The sequence below is a fragment of the Mixophyes fleayi genome, chromosome 8 (genome assembly GCF_038048845.1).
Source record: "Mixophyes fleayi isolate aMixFle1 chromosome 8, aMixFle1.hap1, whole genome shotgun sequence".
Lineage (NCBI taxonomy): Eukaryota > Metazoa > Chordata > Amphibia > Anura > Limnodynastidae > Mixophyes > Mixophyes fleayi.
In genome coordinates, this window is record NC_134409.1 from 88,799,572 (window position 1) to 88,818,482 (window position 18,911).

Below are 18,911 nucleotides of genomic sequence, written 5' to 3' on the forward strand. Positions count from 1 at the left end.
GACCCGCCTGCCTCGTCATACTAACTAGAAAAATTGAGTCATAGCCCAGAGAAGTACTTGAACTTTCCCTGTCTTTGTTCCTAATAATAGTGTTGAAGTCACCACCAAAGATTATCTGCCGGGCCGGAAAAATATATGGCTTTATCTCCCTGAAAAGACACTTCCTTTCCCATTTGGTTTATGGACCATAGATGTTGATCAATCTCAGGTCGTGTCCTCTCAGATTGACATCCAAAATCATACATCTACCTACTTGGAGTTCTATAACTCGTTGGACAGTTATCATATCGGTAAAAAGGACCCCCAACCCACCATACAGCTTGACCGCAAAAGACCAGTATGAAGGCCCAATCCTCCCCTCTCTCTTAGCCTTATGCAGGTCAGCTAAGCGACCTATTCTGGTCTCTTGCAAAAATAAAAAATCAGCCTCAACCCTGCTGTAAAAAATCAAAGACCATGTAGCGAGCACGTTCGGACAATACTGATGCTTTATTAATGGTCGCAAACTTTACAGTGTCACTCACCGGACTGTGAGTGCCTCTTCACTGGTGCATGGCTCTCCAGTATTCCTGCCAGCACCTATCCTGAACCGTGGCCGCCCGCCATCCTGATGGTCTGCGCATGCGCAGTTCCTAAGAACTCTTCTGACCTTTGCTTTTAGTTAATTGGTTGATCAGGCAACGCTCCCTATTTAAAGCACCTGTGTTCATTACCTCGTTGCCTGATCTTGGAGTCTCATTCCCTGTGAGTCTCTGAAGGTGTTCCTGTGTACTTCTCCGTGTCTTCAGCTTCCCGCTGATTCCTGCTCAACTCATTGCCGGTTTCCAGACCGCTTCAAGTCTCCCGTGTTCTACTATGTCTTCAGTTCCCTGCTGATTCCTGTCGGTTTCCAGACCGCTACAAGTCTCCCGTGTTCTACTATGTCTTCAGTTCCCTGCTGATTCCTGCTCTAATCATCTGCGGCTTCCAGTCCGCTATTACCTCCAGTGTTCTACTCGTGTTCGCTATCTCCAGTGATTCCTGCATTGCTCATCGTTGTTCTACCCGTGTCAAGTTCTCTGCCTGTGTGCTGACCCGGACCCTGATTACCGATACCACTCACCTGTGGTTTCTTTACTCGTGCTGGCGTGCAGCCGCTCAGCTGTTCCTGTATCCTCTCGTGGACAGCCTGTTCAACTGAACCGCTGTATGCTTACTTTCTATTGACTGTATTCGTTTACTGCATATCCGCTTGGACTGTCCTCCACTTACCCACGGAATCCTCTATCTCCCTGAGACTGTGTTATTACTCCGCATATCTGCTGGGAAGTTTACCTCTTTGTTCAGTTGTGAGATACATATGCTAATTGACCTTCTGCTATTAGCCTGGATTCCAGTAGTGAATTTGTCTCTGTCAAGCAGCGCCTGCCACACCAACATAGACTTGTGCATATTGTTTGGGATCAAGTTCCTTGTGCTCTCAGTGTCTACATTCTGTTTCCACTCATCGACACCTGTACCTATCCCCACCTATAGCAGTGGTACAACTTGCTGTACGCAGACCACTGACTCCCAGTTACCTACCTGCACCAGTAACAAGTCCTCTCACTACAAGCAGTGGTACAACTTGCTGTCCGCAGACCACTGACTTCCCCGTTACCTTCCTGCACTTCTTCACGTCCATCAAGATCCTCGTGTTCATATCTACCTAATCATTAACCAGATTGCTGCTAGTCATTGACTTTTCTATTTGCATCCGCTCACCATCTGCTGAGTCATATGTTCCGCTAGTCACCCTGCTACCATAGGACCACTGTGTAACCCACACTACTCTGGTAACATCATCATCTGGTGATATCCTGGGCAAAGACTCCTAGTGCCCGTGACATACAGGTTGGGAATCCATCCTTCTGAGTTATAGAAAGTAGGACCCAGCTTACTTCTTTACTTGTTTGATGGAATCCTCCTCTGAGGAACCCGTCTTTTCACACTTACCCCAGGTGTAATGTTATCATTTTCTAGCAACACAACATTCTCCCCTTCCCCTTCACCCACCACCTCACCCGCAGGAGCCATACCAACCCCTGGTAACACATTATTACCCACTACCAACTTGCTTTTTACAGAAACCAGGTTAGTACCGAACATAGATGGAGATATTTGAGAAGTTCCAGGATCTGGGGGAGAGGGAGCCCAGGGAATGGGAGGGGCCAAAGGGACTTCCACTGTAGAAACTAACAAACTAGGGAAAACCTTGGAAAGAATGGGACCCTGGGAACTAGTGGATTCAAGGGCAGGTGAACAAAGAGAAAGGGAATGGGGATCAGTATTACCTACAAAGCTAATACTAGCTTTGGGGTCTGTCAATGCTTTAAGTAGATCTCTCCCTCGTTTACTGACCACAGAATCCACCACTCTGTTCTTCCTCTTATCCTTTGATTTTATATACAAGACTTTTGGATCACAATGGACTAAGGACTTTTGCTTCTTTTTACATTTGTTTATCTTGGGTTTCAGGACTAAGCTACCATCTTCTTCCCCAATGACCTCCCCTTCTGTTTCTTCATTACTGTAGAATACTAAGAACCTGTTAGTCAGTACCAGCTCCTCCCTAGCAGCCCTACTGCTCTTTTTATTCCCCCACTTTTTTTGCACAACAAACTGCTCCCCCTCCTGTACCTTAGGTTGCTGATTTACCAATGGAACCGTATCAGGCACAGACAGAACAGGATCAGGTGCTTCAGATCTATCTATCACCATCTCAACCTGCTCCGCAACCCGAACCAGTTCACTGTCCGGAACCTCATTATGGAAAGCCCGTGGACACCGGCTAAAAGGGTGGCCTTCCAAACCACACAGATTATACATAATGATGTTACACGACCTCACCTAGTGCCCCAGGCCCCCACAATAGCCACGCTTAGTCACCAGACAGTTCATGCTAAGGTGACGAAAATCCCCACAGCTGTGGCACATCCTAACATGGCCAGGATAGAAACATCGAATGCGATCTCTGCCGATAAAGGCTGAGGATGGAATATGCGCAGTGCCAGCCTCCGTACTCTTTAGTTTCACTGTGGCAGACCACCCGCCACCCCAGACATGCCGGCTCAGGTCCGGAACTTTTACCAACGATGTTATAGTATCTGCAAACCTCTTTAACCAAAAATTCAAATCTGCAACAGGTATGGATTCATTTCTCACTAATATAGTGATTTTAACCCTTTCTTGTCTGGTAATCGGTACTGCCCTAAAATTACACCAGGGATCAGAATGTTTACAATTCGGCCACTTAAGCCAAAAAGCTTGTAATCCATGGTATGTTTGAAAGCCAACATTAGATTCTGCGGACCCCGTGTATACAAGCAAAGAGGTCTTCTGCTCTGAACCCAAAACTATCAAATAAAGAATCCAGAAACTCAGGTCTCGCTGGTGGAAGGGAATCTTTACACATAAACCTTAACTGCACCATATTTTTCCTTTTAAAAGGTTGGCCAGACCCCACACCTGGTTGGGGACCACCTACCCTGCCTCCTGCCTGACCTGTCACAACACTAGCATAAGTAGATATAGTAGGTGTAGAAATTGGAAGTACAACATTCTTATCCTTCTCCTGCTCTGCTGATCTCACCACAGGTAATTTAATACCAGAACCTTCACCAGCATTACTCTGCCGAATTGTTTATTTTTGTCACCCATACCTTTAAATAAAAACATATTTGGCATGCTCTTGGCTGCGGTTTCTATGGCAACTATAGCCACACGGTACCTCTCTAAGACTTTAATGGGACCGAAAACAGAATCTACAATAACTGCTTGTGTTTCTGACAAAGTGGTTTTATCTAATAAACATTCTGTACCTGGGGCAGACTGCAGAGACATTACTTTAGATTTTGACACATTACTGCCAATCAAAAGTGACGCATCGGAGGAAACGGAAGTAGCCGCTCCGTCCCGAGACACACTCCCCATAGTTAACGGAACACTGCTTTTGCCAAATACACACTGCTCACCACTCCCCATTACCATTGGTTTGCACCACACGCCCTTGCACCATCCGCCACCTCAGGTTCATTGCGCACCTGATGTCCCACCGTTGGGACAGAGGTCTGGGCAGAGGGAGCTGATCCAGCTGCGTCTTTAGCCACTGAACCTGCAACCCCCCCTCCTCACTACCCGCCGCCTGCTCACTTGTCATTGGTGCGTCTCCCTCCAGAGCTCTGATAGAATAATATAACGGCTTTACATTAGAGTCCTCTGTTATCACAGTCAGCATGTTTAGTGGTAAAGACACCGATGTTTCAAGCTGTGAAGTAGTCACACACACCACGGCATTTAAAGTTTTCTCTAATGAACTTATGTGGTCAAATTTGCTTGCTAGAGACAGCTCCATTTCCTCTATTTGTTTTGTGTATAGCATCTGTGCTATATGCGTAGTTTCTTTTGTTATTTTCAGACTGATCTGACGACGTAATTTGGACACCTTGGGGCTGATTCATGAAGGTACACAAACGCATACGTATCTGCATTGCATACTTTGAGTGACGCAGACACTTACGCGAGTGAAATAAGCACCTCAAACTGCAAAAACACACCCTCCTGTGGTCTTCTTCACTTAAGGCACAGAAATAAGCAGCGCAAACGCAATAAAACACACCCACCTGCGGATCTTGACACAAGGTACAAGCACAAGCGATGGATCGCAACTGATTGACGGGAAGCTAAGCAATGTATACGTCACGCACAATGTGGGAGGGCCGAATAGTTTGTTTACACACATAAAAAAAACATACTGCCTGTGGCTTATTTTCACGGTATAGCTCTGCATGGAATAATCTGTGGCAACTAACTATGAAGTGGTACACTCTGACCGATGTTTTTCATGTGCTATTAATTAGTGTAATACACACACTTTTAACAAAAACACACATTGCTGAAGGCCTTTCTGTGTTTTGGATTTCAAATTGCCGCATAGTACGCAAAATACTGCATGGATATGGCTACATCAAAAGCACATACATAATGACTCGTTACAAATGTATGTTGTACTATTAATACATCTGGGTTTTCAGGAAAATGCATAGCATACTCTTTCATAAAGGATACACACACACACACACACACAAGTGTATACAACCTCCAGCACAGATAAAGGTTTATGTCTGGATTAGAACTCATGAGTGACTTTAGGAAAAGTGTAACACCTACCCACTAGCACAACCTCAGATTTGAGAATACACGAAGAACACCAACAATACAGCATGCATGCTACACAGGCAAATGACACTTCATAGTACTCTTCCTCCTCATTATACACACAAATTACCGACAAAATAGCAATCTCACAGGTAGCTCTCTGGTTAGCACTTTGGACTCACAACACAGCAGCCATGAGTTCAAGTACCAAGCATACCCATAACAAATGTGTGGACTGGAATCATGATGCTAAGAAGAAACTCATGAACTTCACACAATGGTTTGATGTTGTAATTTTGATTTGTTCTACACGCTCAACCACATTGTAAAATATGCCCTCATATTTATCCTGTATTGTAAAAAATCATTTTTTGGGAGGAACGTTAAAAAAGCCTCAGGGCCCACACTTCACATGCACATTATTATGTGCATGCTGACATTTATTACTACAAATGGACTAAGTGTTGGGGGGGTGTAGGGGACAGCCTCCTTGGAGTAAAATGCAACATTGCCTGCAAAACGACTTTCATCTGGATCCACGGCGTACAGGTTATGTCATGCACTCAGCTTTATCCAAACAGGACGCTCACCACACTCCAGTACCATGGAGCTTTGCATCGCTTGCACTTCTGCACACTTTCGATGTTCTCTTCAATGTGTGACTGGCTTTGTTCTAACACTTGAACGTAACTTTGGACTATCACTACAATGACACATGATGTGTGGAAATTGGTAACTAGCTAGGGCGTTTGACCTTTTGGACTTTATCTTGCACACAGAGCCTACAGATGCAATACCTCTTATAGGGGCGGCTTGTTGGTGGAGGGCACATGTTCCTTTTGGATTACATGCAAAGAGCAAATCTAAACCTTATCTGCTAGAGAAATGATGATGGTGTTCTAAACAAACCATCTTATTTCAATGTTAATCTTTTTGGATTATTATACACAATCTCTTTTGTCCTTACACCTACATGTAGGATAATTAGATGAATAAAGACACACACACCAAGGTTGTTTTTAGTTAAACGTATATAATTTTTGAAATATTAACAAATATAAACATCTGTACATTAATGTTTAAAACTATTTACATTCAAAAACAACAAAAAAAAAACCCCATAAACTATTCATATAATGTACACCAATAGGCCATTTTGGCCTCAAGCTCCTCCAAACATTTTTCTTGGTCTTTTTGGAGGTACTTGATTTTTCCCCAAGATGAAGAAATTTCTGTCCTCATCTCAGACAAGGTTGGTGGGTGAGGTCAATTGTCAGCTTTCTCCATGTGTGCTGAAAGAAACCAGAACAAAAACATTAAATACATGTAAGCTTATTTTGACAAACAAACAGGATTTACTAGAGATGCGTACTGTTACATTACTTTAAAACGTTAGGCCTCTGGCTATAAAACCATTTGGACGCACATTAGACGTTGATAAGGCTTTGGAGTAGCATTTTGATAGATGTACTACATTCTGCTGAGCCCCGGGGAGAGGGCCGTGGACAGGGTTGTCTTACCAGAATTTTAGGCCCCAGGGCAAAGCACAACAGTGGGGCACTACCTACAAAACCACTCACAGGAAGTAACAATATTTTGGTTTCGATTTGATTTCACAGAAAAAAAGAATAATATACTGACAAGTTGACAAGGCTCTTGGGCCCATTTGTGTTGCCCCTGCCCTGCGTGCCTATGTGTTAAGATGACTGTGGCTGTTCTTTTATGGTTTACACAAACTCACATTTGGATGTCCTCGCCCTCCGCCTGGCCTGCCACCTGCTGCCGCTGGTCCACCTCGGCCTTCTCTTCCTCCTCCGTCTCCACCACCGGCCGGCGGCATTGCCGCCGTTCCAAACGTGCCCGGTCTGTTGGAAACAAGACAAAAAAAAACAGGGTATTGTTAACACATTCACCAGCTTAATAAACCTATAGTATTATGACAATCAGGTGATCATACATGTTTAATAAACTTAGCATTGCCAGCAGACACAAATATTAGCTACTACCAAAGCAAGGAGCTAAACATGATGAACACAAAGCATTTCACATGACCTGTCACAAATTTTTGTTTTTTTTATAGAGATGTTGAATCTCTCAGTGGCCTAGTGGTGAGCACTTTGCTCTCACAGCACTGGGGTCAGGAGTTCAAGTTCTGCTTATAGATTCATCTGTGTGGAGTTTGGCGGTTTGCTCCATACTTGCATGTGTCGACTACCACACTGCCCAAACATACTACTGGGCAGATAAATTGGTTTTTGGACAAATTGCCAGTAGTCTGCTTTGAAATGTTAGGGAATTTAAGTCTGCAAACTCCCATGGGGCTGGTAATGATGTCAATTAGTTCTCTCTGTACAGGACCACTGAATTAGTGGAGGGATCTCAAATACTTTGGATGATGAGTATTCTTTGGAAATCAGCCTTTGTTGGGACTACTTCACATTGTAACTAGGCAGTTAAATAATGAATCATTAGCTATATCTAGTACAGTATGTAATCTGTTTGCAACTTATGGGACCTTCAAATATTTTGTAAAAACGCTAAGGTGTTTGGGTTTTCAAAACTGCATTTTAAATGTTTGGTCAATAATAACTACATATCTGCCACTCCAATCTGTTTTTAAGGTTAGGTCAGCAAGTTTCAGCACTCGGGTAAAGAGTTGGAAAGCCTGATTCAAAAAACACCCTTAATATTCTGAAGTTTCTGACAAATACGTCTAGATCAGTACATTGTCAGCAGAAAATTGTAGGAGACAGGAGCCAAAGCATTTTGAGTGCACTGGAGGGGAATGACCTTTATAGTGTTCTTGCACATTGTCATGTAGGCCATGTCAGGTGATTAGGCTGATCATATTTTCAAACATATATATATATATATATATATCAAAAAAAGTAGAAAGACAAACAGGCGCTTAGTGAACAATCTAGAGCTCCACGTGACTACGTGATTAATAATTAGTGGATCACATACAGTAGGCAGCTCCGCTACAACATCCAATTGCAGATGTAAAACCTATGTAGAAAAACACAAAAAGAGAAGCGCCAAACATAGTGTGATACTGTCACGTTACAGGACAGGAACCGAGAACCGATTAATGATGAGTGGTCTCAATAAGGAAATATGAAAGGCATTGGCAATACGTAGAGTGGGTGGTAGCCGTAGCTTAAAACACACGGGACTGATTACTTGAATGATCCTATAAGGACCAATGTAGCGAGGAGCAAGTTTCATGCAGGGCACTTTAAGACGGATGTTCTTTGTAGATAACCACACCTTGTCGCCAACCTTCAAAAGAGGAATAGCTCTGCGTTTTTTATCTGCTGCCAGCTTGTAGCGAGTAGAGGATTTCTGAAGGGCCTTTCGAACTCGAGACCAGATGGATAGAAAGTCCTGTCGAAGAGTGTTAACTGCTGGAACTTGGGTGGGGGGGAGGGCTGAAAACTCTGGCATACGCGGATGGCCTCCAAATACCACGGAGAACGGAGTGGTTGATGTGGATTCGTGAAAGGAATTGTTATGAACAAACTCTGCCCAGGGTAGCAAATCCACCCAATTACTCTGGTTGGCTGAAGAAAATATCCTGAGAAACGTCTCCAGATCCTGATTGACCCTTTCTGTCTGGCCGTTGGTCTGGGGATGATATGCGGAGGAGAATTTCAGACGGATACCCAGAAGATGACAAAGGGATCTCCAGAATTTTGAGACAAATTGTACCCCACGATCCGAGACAATTTCAGCGGGGCAGCCATGTAGTCGGAAGATTTCCTTAATGAAATGTTGAGCTAGACATGCTGAGGATGGAAGGCCGATGAGTGGAACGAAGTGTGCCATTTTCGAGAAACGGTCCACAATAACCCAGATGGTATTAAATTTATTAGCTGGAGGTAGGTCAGTGATGAAATCCATGCTAAGATGGGTCCATGGCTTGGTAGGTAGTGGAAGAGGTTGAAGTAACCCCTGTGGAACCTGGCGAGGAATTTTGTTTTGGGCACAGGTAGGGCAGGCAGCCACGAAATCTTTAACTTCGGAGTGGAATTTGGGCCACCAGTACTGTCGAGAGAGTAGTTCGGATGTTTTACGAGAGCCAAGATGACCTGTAAATCGTGAAGAATGACACCAGTGAAGAAGGCTCTTCCGTAGATGAAGAGGAACAAATGTTTTTCCCTGGGGGGGAATGGGGTTTGAGGAAGTTGAGAATAATTTAATGCATTTGGAGTCCAGGATGGGACGTTCCGGCAAGGTGTCTGATCCCAAATTTTCTGGGAAAGCCCGGGATAATGCATCCGCTTTCTTATTTTTGATACCGGGTTTGAAGGTGACCCGCAGATCAAAGCGGGTAAAAAAGAGGGACCAGCGGGCTTGACGTGGATTCAGGCATTGGGCTGACTGGAGATAGAGTAGATTCTTATGGTCCGTGAAGATCGTAACCGGGTGACGAGCCCCCTCTAGAAGATAACGCCACTCAGTTAGAGCCAACTTCATGGCCAGGAGTTCTTTATCCCCAATGGCGTAATAACTCTCTGCTGGCAGGAACTTGCGGGAGAAGAAAGCGCAGGGATGGAACTTGCCTTGAATACTTTTTTGCGAAAGAACTGCTCCTACACCGGTGGAAGATGCATCCACCTCTAGGAAAAAAGGAAGAGAGACATCGGGTTGCTGGAGGATAGGTGCCGATGAAAAGGCTCTTTTGAGAAATTGGAACGCTTCCAATGCTTCTGCGGTCCAATTTTGCGGGTTTGCCCCTTTTCGGGTGAGAGCTGTCAGAGGTGCCACCACAGATGAGTAACCAGCAATAAAGCGCCTGTAATAATTGGAGAAACCCAAAAAACGTTGAATGGATTTGAGTGTAGTTGGTTGGGGCCAGTTGATTATAGCATGAACTTTTCCCGGGTCCATTTGTAGACCGGATCCAGAAACCAAATAGCCCAGGAAAGGCAACTTAGGGACCTCAAATATGCATTTCTCCAATTTGCAGAACAAATGGTTGGTACGTAATCTGGAAAGAACTTCAGCCACATGTAAACGATGATTGGGAAGGTCTTTGGAGAAAATTAAGATGTCATCCAGATATACTACTACATTGGAATATAGCAGATCGCGAAAGATTTCATTCACAAACCCCTGGAAAACGGCTGGGGCGTTACATAAGCCAAACGGCATCACTAGATATTCGTAATGGCCGTCCCGTGTATTAAAAGCCGTCTTCCACTCATCCCCAGAGCGAATCCGGATCAGGTTGTAAGCTCCGCGTAGATCGAGTTTAGTGAAGATTCTCGCACCTTTAATGCGATCGAAGAGTTCGGTGATTAATGGAATGGGATAGCGGTTTTTAATAGTGATGGAGTTCAGGCCTCTGTAGTCGATACACGGACGGAGAGCTCCATCTTTTTTTTTCACAAAGAAAAACCCGGCCCCGGCGGGTGAGGAGGAAGGTCTGATGAAACCACGTTGCAGATTTTCCTTGATGTAGAGTGTAGTAGCCTCTGTCTTGGGCAGTGAGAGCGGATAGACTCGACCTCGTGGAGTTTTCCCCGGAATGAGATCGATGGGGCAATCCCAAGCTCGATGGGGTGGTAGACGCTCAGAGGAGGCTTTAGAGAAGACATCCGAAAAGGAAGAATACTGGTGCGGTAACATAACTGTGGTGGGTTCTGAAGGAATCTGTGTGAAGCCGAGAGGTTTGACTGGTGTTAGGCATTGGCGAGAGCAGGCAGAGCCCCACGCAATGATTTGTGATGAAGGCCAATCCAGATGGGGTGAATGTAGATGAAGCCATGGTAGACCTAGAATGATTGGGCTGATGGTTAGTGGGAGAACGAGAAAGGAAATCTTTTCCCAGTGGAGAGCCCCAACTTGCATGGAGATGGGTTTTGTTCGTTTAAGAATACTACCATTAGGGAGACGGGAACCGTCAATGCCCGTAGTAGCCAAGGGCTTTTTCAGCGGAACAGTGGGCAGCGCTAGCCTAGTAACCAGAGATTGTGACATAAAGTTCCCGGCTGCTCCAGAATCCAACAAGGCCTTGGACGACTGGGGCCCTGAAAGCAAATGTAAGGTGACAGGGAAAGAACATGTTAGATCTGGAAAAGAAGTTGGAGAGGAAGTAAGAGTCCCTAGACTGACCTCTCCAGTGCAGGCTAGGGTTTGTCGTTTCCCGAACGCCGGGTACATGAAGCCAGGAGGTGACCAGGATCTCCACAATATAGGCATAGTTTATTCTTCATTCTTCTCTCTCTTTCATCCGGAGATAAACGGGAGCGCCCCAGTTGCATAGGCTCATCCGTAGATGTTGGTGGTTGAAAACGAGGAGCTAGACGAAAGGTAGACAGTCTAGGAAGGTCTTTCTCGGACGATCTTTCCCGAAGCCGAAGATCTACCCGGTTGCAGAGAGAAATTAGGGCATCTAAGGTGGGTGGCAATTCTTGAGAAGAGAGGGCATCCTTGATTTTATCTGACAGCCCTTGCCAGAAGGCAGCAACAAGAGCCTCATCGTTCCACTGGAGCTCGGAAGCTAGGGTCTGAAACTCAATAACGTATTGAGCCACAGAACGGGAATTTTGACGTAGTCTTAGGATGCTAGTAGCAGCGGACGTCACTCGTCACCGGTTCATCAAAAATCCTCCTGAATGCCGAAGTGAAGGCGGAAACATCATTGAGGAGATTGTCATTACGTTCCCAAAGAGGCGAGGCCCATGCCAGGGCTTTTCCGGATAGGAGGGAGACTATATAAGCGACTTTTGACCTGGGAGTAGGAAAATTCTGAGGTAATAACTCAAATTGGATGGAGCACTGATTTAAAAAGCCTCGGCAAGAGTTAGGATCACCATCAAATTTGGAGGGTGTAGGCAAACGCAGAGAGGAAGCAGCTGCAGCAGGGACTTCGACTGCTTGTGGTTGAGCAGCCGGCTGAGGCGGGGTCTCCTGTAAGGCGTCTAAACGGGAAGCCAGAGTTTGCAAACCTTGCAGAAGTTGTATCTGAACTGCATCCTGACGCTCCACTCTTCCAACCAGGTGTTGAAGCATGTCCTTGGCGGAAGGTTCTCTATCAGGATCTGAGATGGCTGGTTCTTAATGTCACGTTACCAAAGGGACTTCAACTGGATCCTGATAGTTCAGCCGAGATTGACGTTACTTCAGCGAGGGGCGCGGAGTCTAACAAGTGAAAGGTGTTCACCAGAGATTCCCGCAAGGGAATATGGGCTTTTGCGGCTTCCACTTGCAGGTCGCGGTCCCCTGGAGAAGTTCTCAGCGAACACAGCAGACGGAGCGTAGAATCAGGTAGAAGTAGCGCTGTCACTTGATAGCGGTGTTTAGCCGGGAGGTTTGGCAGCGTTGTCACTCGAGAGAGGAAATATAGCTGGGATGTTCAGCGAAGTAGTCACTAGGGAGCTGGTTAGCAGGAAAAGATAGTGTCGCCACTTGGAAGTGCTTTACCGGAATGCTAGCAGCGTAGTCACCTGGAGGTGAGTTCCCTGGAGAGACGTAGCTTGGAAGCTTGAGGGAATAGCAAAAACACAGGAGCTGTTTCCAATCTTAAAGTCAGGGACTGACTAAAAGAACCAGCATTGAGTTCTGGTCAGAGGAAGTAGATATAGTGCAGTTCCAATTGGACAGCCAATAGAGGGCAGTGAGAACACATAAAACAGTTAGACGGTTCTGCGCATGCGCAGAACCACTGAGCGCTGAACGGAAGAAGGGGGAGAGACAGCGCTGGAGAGCTGCAGCAGCGTGGACCAGGTAAGTGAAAGAAATAGCGGGTCTTGGTGGGGATGGCCTCTGTAGTTAGTGGGTACACCCGCCGGCTCCCGGGGAGGCAGCGGGAGTCCGGCGTGTGACAGATACCATCAAAAGTAAGAGTCACATCAAGACACTCTGGAGTTAATTCAGACAAAAGGTGCAGAGTGATTAATTCTCCAGGGATTAATTCTACCAGGATAACAGCACCCTTTGAACTGCACTCCACCTCTTCAACAGGAGGTTAACAGTTAAAACTTCATACACATTAGTACAATTTAATATAGTGTATGCATAATAGAAACAACTTGTGAGAGGATAATACAGTGATTAGCTTCTCAGGGGTAGTGCCCCCAGAGCTTTAATGTCCTCTTAGACAAGTAATACACAACTGGACTCCAAATCAATAATAGAGTTAATGCAGTGTGTTCATAAAAACAGGCTTATTAGAGGATATTATCCAGTTTAATAACAGCCTACATCCATAAAAATCAATAAAATGTCCGTACATCGGGTATAATAAAACAGGCTTATCTGCATAGAAAACACTTGCGGTAGTCCCCTCAGAGTCTCTCTGGAAATGGCATATGGGAACCTCCTCGCATCAGCTTTCACCAAGTACAGAACCTCCTTAACGCGTTTCGTCTCCAGCGAGACTTTATCAAAAGGGTATACCCCTGAGAAGCTAATCACTGTATTATCCTCTCACAAGTTGTTTCTATTATGCATGCACTATATTAAATTGTACTAATGTGTATGAAGTTTTAACTGTTAACCCCCTGTTGAAGAGGTGGAGTGCAGTTCAAAAGGTGCTGTTATCCTGGTAGAATTAATCCCTGGAGAATTAGTCACTCTGCAGCTTTTGTCTGAATTAAAACCTTTTGCCCGCGCTGCCCCCCTCCACTGGAACAAGCTCCCTCCCTCCATCAGAACTTCCCCTAATCTGTCCAGCTTCAAACGGGCCCTAAAAACCCACCTTTTTCTTAAAGCCTTTCTGTCTCCCACTTAACTTCCTACCTTATCTTCTGCCTCTGTCCCCCTACTCTCCCTCTCTCCCCTGCGTCTCTCTGTCTGTCCACCCCTCCCCTTAGATTGTACGCTCCTCTGAGCAGGGCCATCTCTCCTCCTGTTTCCACCACTTCTAACTCTGCTCTCCAGCTACTTAGCCCTCCTCCTCAAAGGTCCTCCACCCCACGTCCACTTTCGCTCCCTCCTCCCCCCTGGGGGTCTCCCTGTCTTCCGCGCCCCCCTTCTTGGGCCCCGTCGTTTTCGGATCCTCCCTCCCCTTTCCCCGCCCTCTCTAGCTGTGCATTGAGCGTACTGAGTTGCTGTGTTTACTGTACTGGGCTGTCTCCCATTGTATTGTGATTTTGTTTGTCTCTGTACGGCGCTGCGGATGCCTTGTAGCGCCTTATAAATAAATATTAATAATAATAATAATAATAATTAACTCCAGAGTGTCTTGATGTGACTCTTACTTTTGATGGTATCACACCATGTTTGGCATATATATATATATATATATATATATATATATATATGATATATGTGTACACATGGTTTTGGCGATTCATAGAGAACTCACTTCTTATAATCTCCGTGTGTAGCTCCTGGAGCAGCTGGGGCTGACGCCGGCGGAGATCGCTCCAGCTGCACGATGGTGTGCTTCTTATTGTAGCGCCTGCGGAGGTATGAGCATACCCTATAGTAGGCCCACAGCTTTACCTCATTGGTAATATAGCGCCCTGAGGGCACGTTATCCATGCCCTCGGTGAGGACACGGAGCTCACGACGCGAAAAAATGCTAGCCCTCATTTTCAATCTCAAAAAACACCTCTGCAGTATTCTGCGCTCTGATTGGTTCTCAGAGCACGTATGGGCGTGCTCACGTCACACGCGGATCTTTCAGACACCTGTGTGTATAATTATTGCCTCTCCCACCAAAACCATGGCGGCCGTCGCCGATGAGACGAGTACTCTGTGCTCTGCAATTAGGAAGAAGAGTGTACACCTGGTTTATTAATACAATCCTGCTTTAAAACACACCTGGACTTTGCTTTCAGTCCAGTTCATTTACTTTTGGCTGGACAGAGCAAGCTTTATTTTTCAGATAATATTTGTATGCTGTATTTCACCAAACCAACAAACAATAAGATAAAAATGTTCAAATATTTTTTAGATATACCAAATGTTAGACTCACATAATGGAGGCAACTTTTTAAAATGAAATATGTGTGACTTTGCTTGAAGCCAAATAGTACCAAAAAATGGTCTTGGCCTCAAAATGTACATGGAAAGTATATAATTTAATGCTACACTCTGCTATTAACCTCTCCTCCCTATCAAAAACACTAAGTTGAATATAGCATTGATGGTCACATTACCTGACCTTGTCTTTCATTCATGTTCATTTGCTTTTGGCAGGCCAGGGCAAGCTGTCTGTTCCAGATAATATTTGTGTGCTGTATTTCACCAAACCAGCAAACTGTAAGTAAAAAATGTTCAGATATATTTACATCTATTCTAAATGTTTGACTCACATAACGGAGGCAGCTTTTTAGGATGAAATATGTCTGACTTTGCTTGACACTTAAATTTAAAAATGTGGCCTTGGTCTCAAACAGCCAAAGTATACAATTTATTGCTACACTCTGCTAATGACCTTCTCCCTAACAAACACACTAAAAAGTTGCATATAGCATTGATAGTCACATAACTGCAAATGTATTTAGCCACTTATTTGGATGAATTGAAAAAGTTACACATTTTTAGTCTACACTATTAATCCTGGTGGTGGCTGTATTTGACAATCACCTTACATTTCAAGTCACATTCTTGGGTTTCCGCTCAGGATTTAGAATGGGAGATAAGTGACTTGACTGTGTTGACAACGTGATAAACAATGTAATAAAATAGCAAGCGGAGAGTGGTAGTCAGGGGCAAACGCAGGATTTGTAGATGGCGGTTTCCACACCACCCCGCCAGTGGGCGTGAGCAGCATGCATGGGGGCGTGGCTATAATTTTAGACAGTGCTTGGCTGCTCTCCATCTCTTTCTATCCCCATAATATACATGGGCAATGATGCATGCACTACTGTTAGGTGCACACAGCTCTCCCTTTTCAAGCAGAGCTGTGTGAAGCAGGAGCAGGGTCCAGCCACCTCAATTATACAGTGCCCCAGGCTTGGAGGGGGGTTTCCAGGTACTAGGAAACACCCCCTCAGTTTGCCTATGGTAGTATTAGCAGAATGTTGAAGTAGTTTTTATAGCCCAATGAATTAAAAATACAGTGGTCTAAGTGACTGTTGGTTATATATAGAAACAACAATGTTTATTAGATTAAGGTGCATGTGCTTGATACATAGGTTGGAGTTAGCAAAATGCTAACTTTAAGGGGGTGGATGGCCCTACAATGTTTCATTGCACCTGACTGTTTGCATTGCCAATAAACACACTCCTTTTCCTTTCAAGAGCAATATGTCTGATGCAGGCCCCAGCTCGGAGCAGGCCCCAGGGCTGCCAATCAGGCGGAAGCACAATTTCACACCAGAGGAGCTTGAAGTACTTGTTGACCAAGTTATCCAGAATTTTCACACAGACGAGCGACAGATAACGGGGCATGAGCGCGGCAAAAAATGGTCCGAAATAACACAAAGCATTAATGAAATCTCACTCTTCGTGCGTAGAACGCAGGAAGTGCAGAAACGGTACAAATCTAATGTTTGTTCTAAAACACTATTTAAGTTGGATGACTGTAACCATAGTAGTAGTTAGACAACTGTGAGCTTCACCCACCTTGTGTCTGTAAATCATTTCTCTATCAGGCCCTCAGTTGAAATACAAAATCACCATGCGACTTGGTCACATTAACATGTTCAGTTTTCAACATTACCCACGCTGGAAAAGGCCCACACATTTTCCAGTGTATTTTTTTTTTTTTATTTGGTGTGAAAAGCAAAAGTACACAATGAAGTTGCATTTTTGTTTGTAAGCTGCTATTTCACGGCATGATCTTTGTCATTTGTATAGATGGGCCGACTATAAAGGGCGCCTAAAAGCGAAAATAGTGCGGGTACATAAGCATGCGGCAGGAACTGGGGGGGCCTCCCCTGGACATATCTTCCCTCCCTGTTGTGTCTGTTGCCTCCTCCCTCCCTGGTGTGTCTGATGACTCCTCCCTCCCTGGTGCGTCTGTTGACTCCCCCCTCCTTGATCCAAACCTAGCCCGTCTTTATTGTTTTTCGTTTGCTCGTGCCTTTGCCACCCCCTTGTCGTGCCCCTGCCCCGCCCCCTGCCCCCCCCCCCCCCCCGGCCATGACCCTGCACCTTCACAGCGTCGGACACAATCTGTTCCCCTTGCAAGTTTGGCTGGTTCATCTGACTCCTCTACATTACGGGTAACCCGAAGTCAGAGCCGGAGTCAAACATACAATCCCATATAAGAAGCTGAAAAAAAATGAACATTTTTTCTTATGTCTTGTCGTTAAAATCTATTTAATATATGTTAGAAAATATGAGATTTGTGTGATAAATAAAATTGGTAATACTAACTAAACTATGTGGTTGTTATTTTGAGATTGCATATTCTATTATGGTTGTAAAAAAACAATACTTGTTACAATGCAAGGGCAGCAAAATAGTGTTTGCTGAGGCACACAATTTAAATACTGACTGTTTTTTCATGCAGCAGATCAATTTCAACATGATTATTCAGTGTACAAATAAGCAAGCAATTATTTGTGTGGTACATGAACAGTCAGATTTTAACTTATGTGGCAAACCAAAAACTAATTAGAAGCCCTTGCATTGTAACATGGTTTTGGACAGGAGACTGAAATAGGAAGTGTCTCAAGTTAAGTTCCACAATGACTCTGGGGCCCTTATGTCTATGTTTAATTATCCGTTTTGACCCACTAACTATTTAGTGGTGTCATAGCTGACAAAGCATCCATACCAGAACTAAATGTCTCTATAGTCCACACAATGTTTAATATTTAATGTAAACACGGCTTGGATCTGCAGAGTAAAGCTCTAAAGGTTTGCACACGTGTACATCACAAATCCGGAATTGAAATTTATAACAATCTATAACATTTAAACTATCGTCATGTGGATGCTAGCCATAGTAGGTGCAATTAACACAAAACTAATACTGGGTAATGGCTACCAAAAACTTACATATTTGACCCCAGTTGCAGTGTCTCTTGGTTTGTGTGAGTAAATGGTTGCAAACCAAGCATATAACTACTACAGTGTCCCTTTCTAGGTAGCCAAATTCCTCCAGTAAAGGATATATTGCATTTTTAATATGTAACCTGACACAAAGGAGCCACAAATCACAGATGCAAATGGCACTAAACGACTAGTTAAAATCATTCTAGGGATGCAACAAAGTAATTAATGTTAACTACAAATATTTTCCGTTATGATTATGGCCAAATGTACAATATATACGAAGGCATTAGCCTTTTAGTATAGTGCTAATGCACAGTGTCTGGCACACCAGCAGGGCTTCAGCATAACACTTGGATCAATGTTCATTCCTGTCCTTATTGCACTAGGCACATATTGTTATAAACAATATAAGGCTGTAGTGTTGTGTGAGCTTTTTGCTGTGTGTCTGGCTAATAATGTTTGAAAAAAAAAAAACACATGCTGGTTTGGAAAATATTACTTCTGCCAAAGAACCACATCCTGTTATTCAAGTAAGTAGACAACACATTATCTACATCAACACTGGCATTCATACATTTTTATGCTGGCCAGGTCATTAGATTTAAGCTCCCTTACAGTAGTTGCTTTAATTTAAGCAAGGGCAAGGTAATTGACATAACGGGCAACATAATCAAATTGGTCTTTTGGTATGTTTAGATTGATTGATATTACAGAGACAGTTACCTATTTAGCAAAACCAGCAATTATAAAACTATCAACTAGGAAACCTCACATAACCATTAATACATTATCTAAAATATCAACCAGACATTAAACAGTCAAAGGACTAA

The 18,911-nt window shown here is 44.2% G+C and overlaps 1 long non-coding RNA gene across 2 annotated transcripts in view; it reads left to right on the top strand.

Moving 5' to 3' along the window:
* LOC142099422 (uncharacterized) overlaps positions 1-17,445 on the top strand; it is a 72,274-nt gene extending 54,829 nt beyond the window's left edge. The window contains exons 2-4 of one of the 2 annotated variants that reach the window (XR_012678544.1): positions 15,331-15,393; positions 16,378-16,613; positions 16,936-17,445. This is a non-coding gene — a long non-coding RNA (uncharacterized LOC142099422). Of the gene's footprint in view, positions 1-14,435; positions 15,394-16,377; positions 16,614-16,935 lie in introns of those variants that run through there. The other variant, XR_012678543.1, reaches the window with a different exon arrangement.
* Positions 17,446-18,911: the final 1,466 nt, after the last annotated feature.